The 14705-nt window shown below is 37.5% G+C and overlaps 1 non-coding gene across 1 annotated transcript; it reads left to right on the top strand.

Annotated features, from left to right (window-relative positions):
• Positions 1–1064: 1064 nt before the first annotated feature.
• On the top strand, positions 1065–1230 carry LOC115064145. The gene has a single exon (XR_003844000.1). It is a non-coding gene; the product is annotated as a U1 spliceosomal RNA (small nuclear RNA).
• The last annotated feature ends 13475 nt before the right edge of the window (positions 1231–14705 follow it).

The following is a 14705-nucleotide window of genomic DNA, read 5'->3' as shown; positions in this document are numbered from 1 at the left end:
TAACCAAACAGATAGATTCATAGATAGATAGATAGATAGATAGATAGATAGATAGATAGATAGATAGATAGATAGATAGCTGAATAGATGGATGGATGGATAGATAGATAGGTGGGAGATAGAAAGATAGATAGATAGATTGATAGATGGGAAATAGGTAGGTAGATAGGTAGGTAGGTAGGTAGGTAGATAGATGGCTGAATAGATGGATGGATGGTGTAGTGGTTATTCCTGGTTGTCAACTTGACTATATCTGGAATGAACTACAATCCAGAATTGGAAGGCTTACCAGTGACCCTAATCTAGAGGTTGGGAGATAGAAGTTTCTGATCTGAATCTTGGTATGGAGATCTTGAGGTCTAGTGGCTATGGACTCCAGAAGTTTAAGACAGGGAAATCTTCAAGTTCAAGGTCATCTGGGATTAAAGGTGTTGTGGCACATACCTTTAATCTGGGCTACACCTTGTGCTGGAGACTATATAAAGACATTGGAAGAAGGAAGGCTCCCTCTTTTTCCTTCACCTGCTTGCTGTGTGGTACTGAGCAACTGCTAGACCCTTGGACTTCCATTCACAGTTGCTACTGACCATTGTTGGGAGTTGGACTACAGACTGTAAGTCATCAATAAGTTCCTTTACTTTATTGAGACTACCCATAAGTTCTGTGACTCTAGAGAACCCTGATTAATACAGAAGTATAGATAGATAGATAGATAGATAGATAGATAGATAGATAGATAGATAGATAGATGAGAGATAGGTAGATAGGTAGATAGATAGGTAGATAGATAATAGATAGATAGATAATAGATAGATAGATAGATGGGAGATAGGTAGATAGGTAGATAGATAGGTAGATAGATAGATAGATAGATAGATAGATAGATAGATAGATAGGAAATAGATAGGTAGGAGGTAGATAGATAGATAGATAGATAGATAGATAGATAGATAGATAGGAAATAGATAGGTAGGAGGTAGATAGATAGATAGGTAGATAGATAGATAGATAGATAGATAGATAGATAGATAGATAGATAGATAGATAGATAGATAGACAAATGAAGCCTTACCTGGCAGAGAAGTTATCATGATCAAGAAGATGATTTTCCCAGGGCAAGGCTTATCCATTGCAATCGAGATGTGCCGACCCCTGAAACTTCCTCAAATGTGGGAAACTACATGACGGAATAACTTGGTGGTAGTGGGAGATTGCATTCATGCTCTCCCGGGCGGGGGAATCTTTGAGGGATACTGTGACTAGTTATCTGAGTGGATCCTATAGCTTCCTGGAGGGCAGAGGTACAGTGTGATTGAAACGTTAAGAAAAAGTTGTTGTTTAAAAAAGTTGTGATTGGATGAATGAACAAGATCCAGAAAGGAGAGAATGCAAGAAGGATGGGGCTGTGGCACACCAAAGAGGAACAAGAGGAAATGGATTCAGAACTCAATGCAATGAGCAACGAAGGAGTGACTAGGTACCTCCTGAGAAACGTGACACTGTATGCCAAGATCTTTGCTGTCCCAAAGCTCACTCTCCAGCGTGATGAAGGAGCAATACAAAGAAAATGAGAAAATAAACAAAACCAATTTAGTTTGCAAATTGTATTTAAGGGAATGAATAGGTGCAAGGGCAGAGAAGGGAATGTGGAGCAGGTATGCGTTCAGTATTTCCCGACTTTAAAGCATGTGTGAATTTCCCAGGATCTTATTAAGACAGATTCTGATTTAATATATGAAATGGGCTGAAAGATTTGCATTAAGAAAAAAAAATCCCAAACCTCAGACAGCATGCATGCCCTTCTTCACCCTGCCCAGAAGGCGTGGCTTTATAGAACAAGTTCTGAGGACCCAGATAAAAGGATAGGCAGAGCCCAGGCTTCCTGGTGGGGCAGGGTAGGAAGGAAGCATTAAGAGGCAGCTCTGGATCACAGTGAGGGGTCTAGAATACCCAAGTAGGTGTCAGAACTTCATCAGTGAGGTTCATGCTCAAGATGAGACTTGTCTGTTATGTAGACTCAGCCACACCAAGCTTACCAGCACACTGTCCGGTCAGGGCATATACAGAAGAAGATGCTGGTACTGTATAGCAGAGAAGATCTAGACTTAGACAATAAAGGATCAAAGAAATCAGACTGCCATAATCCTATCACTCCTGAATGAGCCCCATGTGGATAGTAAGGAAAGGACAAGCAGGATCAATGTCTAACAGAAAGGGGGGAAGTTTTTGTTTTTACCTCATGTGGGATTGTGTTGAGGTAGAGAAATTCTGTCAAAAGCCCCAAGAGTCTTAAAGGAGTATATATGTAATTCTCTTTAGGGCAAGATATGGGAAAAAGTGAGCAACAATGGGCTGAATTTGGGGGAAATTTATGAGGAAGGTCATGTAAGAGCTAGAAGGGCCTGGGGAAACACTGGGAGGATGAAGAGGTACTGGGAGTAGTCCTTGTCTGTATGGGCAGATGCTGTGTGATGGGGAGACACTGGCAATTGTCACTGTCATCAGTTTCGATCACTCTGCAACCCTTCTTCCACCAAGGTTCTCTGTTGGACCACAGTTTTGAGGGTTGGTGGCCAAGCCTTTCCACCAAGGCGAGGATTGCATCTTCGTGTGTGGAGGAGAGAAAAGTGACAAGAAGGCACAGTGCTAGGAGGAAAACCCATTGTCCTGACACAAGTATAGTGGTCCCAGGACAAAATGCAGGGCACCATTGCCATGCATCATCTGGGGCAAGGGGCGGGACATGAGTGACAGGACAGTGTCCCTTTGTGACTCCTTAGATTACAGAAACCAAGTCCTGGGCACATGGAGGTAGGTTCATAAGGACCCAGGCTTTCATGGTGCTCAGTCTATCATTCTTTTATTCAGTGAAGGTGAACAAGTGTTAAATATACCTTGCTGTGAGTGGGTGGGAACCCTGGCTCTTGCATTCATTGATATTAGCTTTGAGCTTATGTCAATGCTTTGGTACATAAGGTGACATTCTTATGTTTGCCGAATTCCATATGTCATAAATATAAGAAAGCTTTCAATGCATAATGCAGGCAGTTCCACACATAAATACTAGGTGGCAGCCCAACACTGCCTTTGGGTAATTGAGGCGTCTTGTCTGATTCTCTACCCAGCACATTAATGGAAATTTTTAGATGCTTTAAGAAGGGCTTTCAGTGGGAAGGTTTACAGAAATAAGTAAATGATGCTGATGACACATTTGTTAACTGCCTTTCTCCAAACCACTTTTTAAATTACAAATTATACATGCAATTTAATGAGACGGCAAAAACTTAAGACAACTGAAAAATAGGCAGAGGATGTAAATAGCTATTTTATAGGAGCAATGCACAAGGCAATGGCCATATGCGGTGGGTGCTTCACTTCTTGGAAGACGAGAAATTATAATTATGTAAGTATGATTTTATCACCCCTTGATCTGAGAGAAACAATTTTCCTAAGTTCTAACCTAGAGAAAAATGAGAGATATGGTTAAAGATCTATGCACAAGAATCCTCAATGATTTATTTATGGTAATCTAAAGACATTTGTTCTTAGAAGATGCTATTTCCTACAGTAGAATATTATACATTCTTAATTGATTTGATTTTATGTTTTAGTCAGTCTCTAACAAAATTATATGCATTATAGTCAGTTAATGTAAGAAATGCTGACACATGATTCACAAATGCAGACAAAGAAGAAGGGCAGTTTGCTTCTTTGGAGATGGGGAGAGATGGGATTTGTGTAGATTTTAGTCGTTAGGAGAAATGACAGGATAGAAGTTTCTACCATGAGGCCATTGCTTGGCTGGTGCAAAGCAGAAACATCAAATGGATCACTATGGTCACACACCAGTGAATCTCCAGGAGCATCACAGGATGGAAACCCAGGTCTTTTTCTTGGACCATTTTTTTTTTTTTTTTTTTTTTTTTTTTTTTTTTTTGTATTTCATGAATGTATGGGTGGGGACTTCAGTGGGACACTCAGTGGTACTGTCAGAATACAGGTATCTGTGGCAATTAAAAAGGAAAATAATTCAGTAAAACAGGAAGAACCTTCTCTCTCTTGAGTAGTTCAGAAATATCTGTATCCATTTTGTTCAATTCACAAACGTATTAATCTGCTTTTAATTCCTTTCTTAGCACATTCTTACATAACATGTAATGCCTTTTATGAAAAGCAGAAAATTGGCGCTGGCTGAGCCTTTTGCTTTAAGCAAGGACATGAATGAAAAAGGCGAGGAAAAACTGATAGTGTTGTTTGATCAAGAGTTTGTTGTATTCCTTTAGAAACACATGAATCAAGTGCTTGATTTATTTATTTTCTGACCTTATTGAGTCAGTTATCCATTGCTCTCATTATGAAAATAGTAGATTAAAAATAAAGGAAGCCTTTTATCATGGTTGGGCACTTCAGTAGCTATAAAGAACAAGAATATATAGTATCCAGGCTTGGAATCTAGTACCAAATAAAAGCTTAAAAGGCTTTTAATTTAGGTGAGTATATTTTAAAATAATAGTCTGATATGGTCCCTTCTTACAAACGTCACAATCTGTATAGTCAGAGTCCTGGTCTTTTTGCTTCTCCTATCAGCCAAGCAAGTGACAAACGGATGGAGAAGTAACCTTTTCATTGGCTCTGTGATTCCAGCTGTTCTAGTATTTTTAAATTATTAAAATCTTTTACTTTTTTCAAGTTAAACAATTCTTACAGGTATATATGTCAAGTACATTGCTTTAGCTCTTCGTCTTCCTTCTTTAGCAATTTGCATTTTTACTTTTAACATGACAAATACAAAGTTACATCAAAATGCTAGGTATTAGCATTCTCCTTTTTCCTAGGATCCTGAACTTTGACAATGACATTGCTAAGTTCTTTCTTGAAATTTTAGGAAAGTATGTTGGTTTTCTGTGTTCACTGAGATATTTGGGCACATTGTACTTCCAGGTTTCCATTGAGGTGGGGATAGAAGCACAGGAGATGAAGTCCTACCCTTTGTGTGGAATGATATTGCCATCGAGATATCATAATAATTTCCATAGAGAATCATATATCTGATGGGGTTAGAAACAGTGACAACTGTTCCTACCAAGTTTTCTTCACAAAGTGCTGAATGTTTGAGAGGGTTTTGCAAAATAGGTTAAAACCTTCCTGAACGAGATCAATGAAACAAAAGATTTTATTATAATAAAATACAAAAGAAGCAACTACCATTATTTACTATTTTTTTTTAAAAAAGTGCATATATTTGACCTAAATGTCTAGTCTGCCTTTTATCTGTACAGTTGATATCATAAAACAAAGAAGAGAGAATATAAATTTTAGCAACTTCAGTCTTGGTGCTTTCTGGAACATTGAGAAAAGTAGTTCTTTTTTTTTTTTTTTGCTCATAATTTTGTTTTGGGAGTACATTTGAAAGCATTGTAATAAACATTTGCATGTTTTATAGAAGGTTATAGGGTTTCTATTTTTATTTGGATTTCTTTGATCATTGGATCTATGTGTGCAGGATTTTTTCAGTGTGATTGGTCTGGGTCGTCTTTCGTTTAGGTCAGAAGCATAGACAATGATATGAGTTTGGCTTCTTGGTGTCTAAATAACTTCAGAATCTGTGAAAACTCACAGGAACCTCTTGCTCTGCCAAATACCCCCAAAGTTAGGAATGACCCAAGGTTAATGCTGAGCTGCAGCAGCGACTAGGGTCTCTTCCCTGACTGAAGGGTGTGATTGTTCTGTTACATCATTTTTACCTTGCAGGTCTAGATTAATTTCAGCAATGTGTGAGGGCTTGCCTTTGGGTATGGGCTCACCGTGGACACTCTTGTTACCATGAACTTTGGAAGCCCTGATCCCAGTCCTTTCTTTCCCCTACCCCTTTCCAATGAGTGTTGATGAAGTTGCCTTACTACTTACAAGTTACTAATTAAAAACAACCAAACTCATTCAAGATTTTAGAGGAAATGTTTTCACTTTTTTAAATCACATTTATGATAATGTTGGTTATAGGTTTGTTAGATATAGCTTTTATTTCTCATTAATTCAGGGCTTTTATGGGGTAGTCCAGGCTGACATCAAACTCACAGAGTAGCTGAGAATGACTTTGATTTATGATTCTCTTGCCTCTATCTCCCAACAGCTGGAATTAAAGACAAGAGCTGTCACAACAGGTTTATACAGTGCTGGGAATCAAACCTAGGCTTTGGACGTGCTGGGCAGGCAGTCTACCCAACTAAGCTATGTATTTTTTATGACTGCTTCACTCTACTTGATTGTTATGAATTTCTTTATATTGTTCCTATATTCTTTCGATTTAATGTTGGTAGGTCATTTGTGTCTCTAGGAACTTATTAATTTCTTCAGTATTTCTCAGTTACTTGGAATAGAAGTGTTTAAAGTACTCCTTAATGGTTATTTGGATTTCACTGGAATCTGTAGTATCCCTTCCCTTTGTAAATTTGTATCCTGTCTTTCTTTTGGTTAATTTGGCTAGGAAATGGTCAATTTTTATTTTATTATTATTTTTTAAAGAACAACTTTGTTGTTTGCTTCTGATTGACTGAAGAATTGTTCTCTAGTCTTGTTAATTTCCCCCTCATCATCGTTATTTCCTGTCCTACACTGATTTAGTTGGGTTTAGTCTTGTTTGCCTAGGATCTTGTGGTGCATCATGGGATTATTTATTTAACATCTTTCTGATTTTTAACTATAAACATTCATATCTATAAGCCTTCCCTTTAGACCTCCCCTAGCTGTATCTAAACAAGGTTGGTAAGTTATGTTTTTGTTTTTATTTGTGTCTGACAGTCTCTTTCTTTCCTCCCTGATTTCTTCAATGACTGAATAGCCATTCAAGAATATACTCTTCAGTTTCATCTGGTTAGTTTTGGGGTTTTGGGTGTTTTTTTTGTTGTTGTTGTTTTTTGGGTTTTTTTTTTTTGTTTTTTTGTTTTTGTTTTTTTGCTATAATAGTATAAATGATAATATATAAGAACCTCTTTGGAAATTTTGCATTTAGTAAGGTTTGATTTGTAACCTAGAACATAGTCTGTTTAGAGTAGATTCCATGGGAAGCTAAGAAAAAAAATGCATGTTTATTTCTTTCAGATGGAATCTTCTATAGCTATGTATTACATCCATTTGTTCTATAGTGTATTTTAATTCTGAATTTTACTTTTTTAATTTTTAGTTTGGATGGATTATGTAGATATGAGTATGAGATATTGAAATCACCTATTATTATTATATTGAGACTTATCTGACCTTTGGTGTTCAGTAGTGGGTTTTTTTTGTAAGATTGGGATTGCCAATGTTTATTGTCTGTATATTCATAACTGTAACACATTCTTGACAAATCATTCCATTTTTTAATGTGTAGGGACGTACCTTACCTCTTTTGATTAATTTGCATTTGAAGCCTACTTTATTAGATAGCAGAAATCTAAGGCAGCTCGTTCTGCCTTCCTTTTTATTGACAGATTGTATTTCTCCTCTTGGCTCTCAATCTGAATCTTTAACAATGAAGTGTAGACACTTGGATCTAGTTTTTATTTCAGTCAGCAAATCTATAAAGCTCTATTAGTAAGCTCATGAAATGTACAGCTAAACCTTTATTGAAATTTCTTTTATTCCCATAGTTTTTTTTTTTCTGATTGGTTGGATTATTACCTGCTCATTACTCTCTCCCCTATTAGTGTAAGGGATTTTCTGGCTAACTCTGTTAGGCATCATAGATTCCTTCTTAGGTCTCCTTTGTTTACTTGATCGTGTTGTGACTTTTATTCTTTCTTATGCTTTCATGATTGAGACTTTCTTGCTCTTCTGTGTGTAATATTTCTTGAATTCTGCAGTGCTGGCTTTTGGGGTGTGTGTGTGTGTGTGTGTGTGTGTGTGTGTGTGTGTGTATGATGAATTGGTTTCCTTAATGTCTAATTTGTCTTGAAATGTCCTAATTTCTCCATCAGTTTTAAAATATAGCTTGCCTAGATAGAGATACCTTGGTTGACAGTTATTTACTTCCAGGGCTTTAAATATTTCATGCTTTCCTGGTTTTGAGGATTGGTAAGAAATCTGTTGTTTCTGCTTTTATAGGTTAGCTTGTGTTTTCCTTATATATCTTAATATTGTCTCTTTCTTTTGTATCTTTTAACTTCTTGACTATAATATGCTATAGAGAAGTTCTTTTCTGGTCCCTTGTATTTGAGATTTTAAATTCCTTTGGCATTTGAATGTTTATTTATTTCTCTGGATTTGGAGGAATTTCTACTATAACTTCATTGAGTGGATTTTTTTTTTTAAAAATTTCTTTCTTGTTTATCTTAGTTTCTTATATCCTGTGGATGCTTAGGTTTGGGTTTGTGTCCTGGAATGTTTTGACATTGTGGTCATGCATGATGAGAGTAAGTTCTGTTATTCCTTGTGGGTCCCGAGGATTGAACTCCGATCATCAGTCTTGGTGGCAAGCTCCTTTATCATTTAGGGCATCTCACCAGCCCAATTCACTTTGCCTTTAATATTTAATTTTTTAATTCTTTTCAAAATCTCCATCTCCTTGATGAATTTCCTTCGGTGTTGCTGGTTTATTTATCCATACTGCTGATTTCCTCATCAGAGTACTGTCTTTTCACTGTATGTGGCTGGCTATATCCTTTTTCTGTTGCTGTGGTAAAATGTCCTGTAAAAGCAACGTAAGGAAAAAATGTTCATTCTTATTTTGTTGCTGTTGTTGTCATTTTCCTTTGTTTTGTTTTTGTTTTTAGCTGATCATTCAAGGGTACAGTTCATGATGGTGCGAATAGGCCAGGGGCAGGAATTTGAGGCGGTTGGTCATGTTGTGTTCCATCACAGAGAATGATGACTGTGTAGGCTCAGTTTACTTTTTCCCTTTTATTCAGCCCAGAACTCCACCTACAGAGTGGTGCTACCCATGGTTGAGATGGGTCTTCTTACCTCAACTAACCTACCCTAGATAATCTCTTATCACTGCCCAGAGTCTTTTCTCTTAGGTGACACTGGATTCTGTAAAATTGACAATCTATATCAGTTATCACATGGACCGTGAGTTGGACTGACCTGCTTGTGTGTATCTTCTTTCAGGTTGTCAGTAATTTTTGCTCTCAGTCTTTTGAATCATCATCTGGAATTATACCATTTCAGTGTCTGAGTTCCCTGACAGGGGTGGGGGTGGGGGTGGGGGTGGGGGAAGGGGTTTACACTCTTGGAGTCTCAAGTAGAAAACAAACTGCCTTTGGAGAGTAGTTTCTGGTTCCCCTTCCACCACCAGGGAATTCCCCAGCAGAAGCTGTTTTCAGCTCACTCCTGTTTCTACCTCACCCATCTTTGTCTGTTTTTTGGTCAGTTGTCCTTTCTTTACTTTTCTGTGTTTTCCAAGTTTGCTCTTGCTTCTGTTTTTGCTTTTTGGAATACAGACTGTGTTCTGAGCTTGCTCACATAAAGTCAGTTTCTAATCTATGGTCTTACCTAGGAGTCTCTTTTGTTATTTTAAAATTAACATCATTCATACATGTAATCAAGCAGTAGGTGGGAGCAGAGGCAGCTGGCCAATCTTCCTTGGAGATATATATATATATATATATATATATATATATATATATTTTTTTTTTGCATAGTTTTGTGCACTGGGTTGGATTTTTAAGAACATTGCTTTCCTCCCAAGATACCCACTTCCTTATGAAACATCTAGAGACATCTCTGAGAGAAAGCACTGCTTCTCAGTCTTCATCTGCAAACCTTTCCTCACAACCGGGGGGAGAATGTGTACCCATCAATCCAGTCATCAGAGGAGCCATTTTGTGTCTAACCTGGGGTCCTGCCCTGCCCCAGCTTGCCAGAATATTCTTTACCACTCACATTTTTCTCTCTTAAACTATATTTTCTGAGTATAGGATACACTACTCCATACCATGTCTGCATTTGTATATATATCACATATATACAAATAAATATATATTATATATATAATATATAATATATATAATATGTATATATATTATATAATATATATTTATATAGTCATCTTAAATCATAAAGTAAAACAGACCTTCCATGCTTTTATCTGAGGCTCTTTATGCTCCTGGTGTGATGATATATATGGAGAAGACATTTGTAGGATGGCAAAAGAGCAGATATTCTCAGCCTTGAGTTCTGGGCAATCCTTATATAGCTGTAAGATTATATAGCTGGAGTAGGGATTTAGGTACAGGGGCAGAAGGGGAGGGAGGTGGTGCTTCTAGGTAGTGCAGTAAGAGAGGACTACAAAATGCATCAGTCAAAATACAGAAGCCAACTCAGAACCTGTGCTTATTGCCAAGACAGATGAACACATTAGTGGCATCTCTTCTTACTTTTGCACTTTTTCTGGCTTAAGGCAGACTTCTGAGCCCCCATGTGCACATGAACAGGAGTGTGTTCACTTGTGCATGTGCCTTTAAAAGCAGCATTAGGAACCCATTTGCCAATCTAAGCCTTAAGAGATGGAGAAAAAAGGGCAGTGACTTTTTTTTTTTTTTTTTTTTTTTTTTTTAGAACTTTCTTTCTATATTAAACAGCCTCCCAGATCTGGTTAGGGAAAGCTCAATTTATCCTTCTTGAATTGGCAATTAATGGTTTACATGGTTGCATGACTTATTCTCCACAGCCACTCTATTAGGCCAAGATTGACTCTTGCCATTTGCTAGATGATCAAACAAAATTTGCCTTTCATCCACCCTACAGGACAGTGACAGGCATAGCATTCAGAGCATATGGATACTCCCATCATGCTTTGTTGCATCTTTAGCAGCTTTAGAGGACATTTCAACTTGACTCTACAATATCTTTTTAGGGCTTCCTAGCTCCTAGGCTCCATGATGGATTTAAGAGAGTATGTGAAGATGGATATAATGTGCTTCCTACTGGCTCCCAGGCCAGAATCCTTCCACTTGCATATCGCTCAAAGCAGCGTGCAAGAAGGTTAGTAAGCATTCAATTACATTTTGGGGGCAATTCATCGTGAGTAGCCCAGAGTTAAACATTTCTAATTTAGCATTAGCAGATGTGAACAAGGCAACATTGTGTGCACTAGGTACACAGCAGAAGTAATAAAAAGAATTGGCACCTGAACAGAAAAGATGAACCGGCAGTCCTGCAGGTCCTTTGTCTCAGTCATTTGATAGAAAGAAAGAAATCACTCCATAAATCAGCTGAAGCTGGTCTTATTCTGCCATTCACATAACATGGAATTACTTGCTTAGACTGATAAATGGGTGCCTTTGCTAGAGTCCTGTCACCAAGTCTTACATAACTTACAGTGCAATTATTACTCATGTCCTAGGAAGGTCTTATTTATTTTAGCTTCTATCATCTTTCCTATCCTGAAACATGTCTTTTATGTATTTGCTTTTGAGAACTGGAGTAGATGCCAGCCCAGAGAGAGAGGCTTTTCCCATGACTTTAACTAGAATTTTATTTTGAAGGTGAATGATATGAGAAAATGCACTGATGTTTTTTTTTTCTGATTTTGTTGTCAGAGCTAAATGAAAACAGCAACTGCATGTCTTATTATAAAATTAAAGCTAAACTGAAAATACAGTTGGAATCCTTGCGGTGCTAAGGCTAGAATATGTGAAATGTATAAGCCTTAAATATGTTAGTACACAGCAGGTTTACTAACTTTATTTTAATTGTTAAAATCCAAAGAGGACAGGCATCACTTATTTATGTATAAAAATATTGATATAGATTCACATATGTGTGTATGCACGAAATACAGAATTGCTCACAGGTGTACACGTACATGGAGACTTATGATTAAAAGTCAGATATTATTTTTGTGCTTCTGACTTGAGATGTGGTCTTATGTAACCCAGAGTAACCTCAAACTCCCTCATAGTTGAGGCTGGCCTTCAACTCTTGATTATTCTGCCCTTCCCACCCCAGTGGTGAGATTCTAGGATTGTGCTACCATGCTCAGTTCAAATTCTATTTAAAAAAAATCCTTTGAAAGGGTAAATCATGGCATGGAATCTCCAGTTTGACTTTGCATGCCTAGTAATCTAAATTAATGTCCCTGGGGGTGGGGGAGGTGAATTTTGGCAGCGGAGTGTGACACGGTAATGGAACATAACTCCATAATTGTTTCTTAGGATCCTCCTTAGCCTATGTGTTTCTTTACATTTTAGGTTAATGGAAATTTGTGATTGAGTAATCTCTGTATTCTTGTTATGCAGTCTGGAATTGTCCAATATTTAGTCTCAAAGCAAAAAGTAAAATTTCCAAATGAGCAGTGAATTAGCAATACCCACTTAGCTTGCAAGCCTCGACAGGCAACTTCATATCAGTTTGAAGCTAGAGGGATTTTCCATGCCTTTATGCATAAAGTGTGTTTTATATCTTAGCTAAATGACAAACCAACATAATTTTTTGAGAAGAATCTAGATTTTTCTTTCATCCTTTCTATTTCCAATGATCTTGTAGCTTAGAGGGTCTCACTAACAGGATCTCCTCTATGTCTATAACAAAAGAGCACTTCTTAGAAGAGGGGAACTCCTTGATTTACCGTAGAAACCAAGGCTTGTACCTACCCTTCATCCCAGCTCTGTGTTCCACTTGCAACTCAGTTGTTTTCTCACCTTTGCTCTTAAAACTTACTTATAGAAAAGTTTTGTTTTTGTTTTTTTAATTTGATAAGCTTGTTGGGTTGAGCAACATAAAGAGCGGAGCAGAAGCTCCAGCCGTTTCTCTCTGTAACCCACCCTGATCCACATCACATACCACATTTTCACAATTTCCTAGAAGGAAGTACTATTCTCTCTGACTTTCTTTGCTCTTTATTCTCTCTCCATCTGGAATAGTTCAGAAACAATCACTGAAAAAAGACAATTAGACGCAAACCAAGATGTGTGTGTCAACTTTGTTTTATCTATTATATTAATTACCGTTCTAGTTGGCACTATAAAATATGTTGCAGAAGCAACATAAGGAAGAAAGGATTCGTTTCGACCCATAGTCCGAGGGTACAGTCCATTATGATGCAGAAGGAATGGCAGCCGGAGCTTGAGGCATCTCATCACACGACATTCATAGTCATAAAACATGAAACAAAACAAGGGGAAGGGACATGGTCCAGGTACGGCAGCATTAATATATTGTTGTCCTCATTACATCTAAGTTGAGACATACTTTTCACTGTCTGTGTGGATATTTTAGGTACTTTCTCAAATTTCCTTATTTTTCTATTTTGAAATAGAGACCTATGGCTTTAAAGCGTCTGAAAGGGAGATGCTTAGGTCTTCGGGGCAGAAATATTTCATAGTGATGCATTGTATCATATGTATTTATATCAATTATTTGTACTATTATGGTTCATTAGATGAAGAAAGCCTACAGCTGGAAGAGGCTATAATCACCTGTGAGCATAACCTTGGAAGGTGAGGGAAGCTTTTTAGAAAGGAAGCAAGTGTTTCCTATTTCTTTGTAAAAAGGGTCTTGCTGTGCAGCCCAAGTCGGTCTTACTGTCATTAGAGTTCAGAGAGACAGGTTTTGAGCTGTCCATCCTTCTACCTTTGCCACCAAATAATGGGATCACAGGCATGTATTTATGAAATGAGGCAAAGTTATTTTAGACCCTTTATATGCATCTTTAGTATATAATAGCTCTGGGATGCACAGTGCATAAATGGGTGCTTGAACGAAGTCACATTTGTTATTAACACTCTTCAGGCTAGAATAAAAACACTTTTCTAAATGGTGAAAATCTCTTGAAGGAGAGGCTAATTTTATCATCTAGGAAAAAAAATTATTTCTGAAACTATGTTTGAGGGGAATACAGCTATACACAAAGAAATGAAGGTAAGATTTAAATACATTTCTTGCAAATACAGAAAGTTATCAAATTTTATAAAACTGGAAGCACAGTCAATTAAAAAATGTACTACTACCTTACACAACACTCACGCCCACATCCACGTGATGTCTATTCACTAAGTCTTGTATATATTTGAAAGCTTTTTATAAGAGTGGCTCATAAATACACTTTCTAAATATCAAACTTTAGCCCTGTGTATACATCAGACAAAATAAAATAAAGTAAAATAAAAATGCAAAAGTAGAAGAACATTCCTAGACCTTATTCCTGTCCAGAGCCTCACCTCATTGGACCAGTCGCCTATGTCTGTGAGCCCGTACCCCCTCCCCACTGCCCCTGCCTTGCAATCAGTTTTGTTTCTGCAGAACATCTTAGAATGCTCCTGGGGCTGGTGAGATAGTTCAGTGGGTAAGACTGCCGCCTGTGTATGCATGAAGACCTGAGTTCTAATCCCCAGCACCCATAGAAAAAGCTTTGCATGGATGTGTGTGCCTGTCACCCCAACATTATGGGATAGAGACAGAAGAATCTCAGGAGCTTTCTGGCCATCATCCTGGCCAAAATAAGAGGTGTCTGGTTTAGTGAAAGGTCCTGTCTCAAGGGAATAATGTGGAAAGTGACATCAATATTCTCCACTTGCCTCTGTATCCTTGTATAGGGATATACACACATGCATACACCACAGACACAACACACATGCACACACACATGCTCACAAACACACATACCCACACCCACCCCCTACCCCGCCCACACACTCCAAATTAAAAAATAAAAAATAATAAAACAATTATTTAGTATTGCCTTTAGGATCTCATTTGAAACACCTTATTTTTATTAATATGTTTTA

The sequence above is a fragment of the Mus pahari genome, chromosome 5 (assembly GCF_900095145.1).
Source record: "Mus pahari chromosome 5, PAHARI_EIJ_v1.1, whole genome shotgun sequence".
In the NCBI taxonomy this organism is placed as follows: Eukaryota; Metazoa; Chordata; class Mammalia; order Rodentia; family Muridae; genus Mus; species Mus pahari.
Note: the sequence above shows the minus strand (reverse complement) of the source record. Positions and strands in the feature narration are given on the sequence as shown.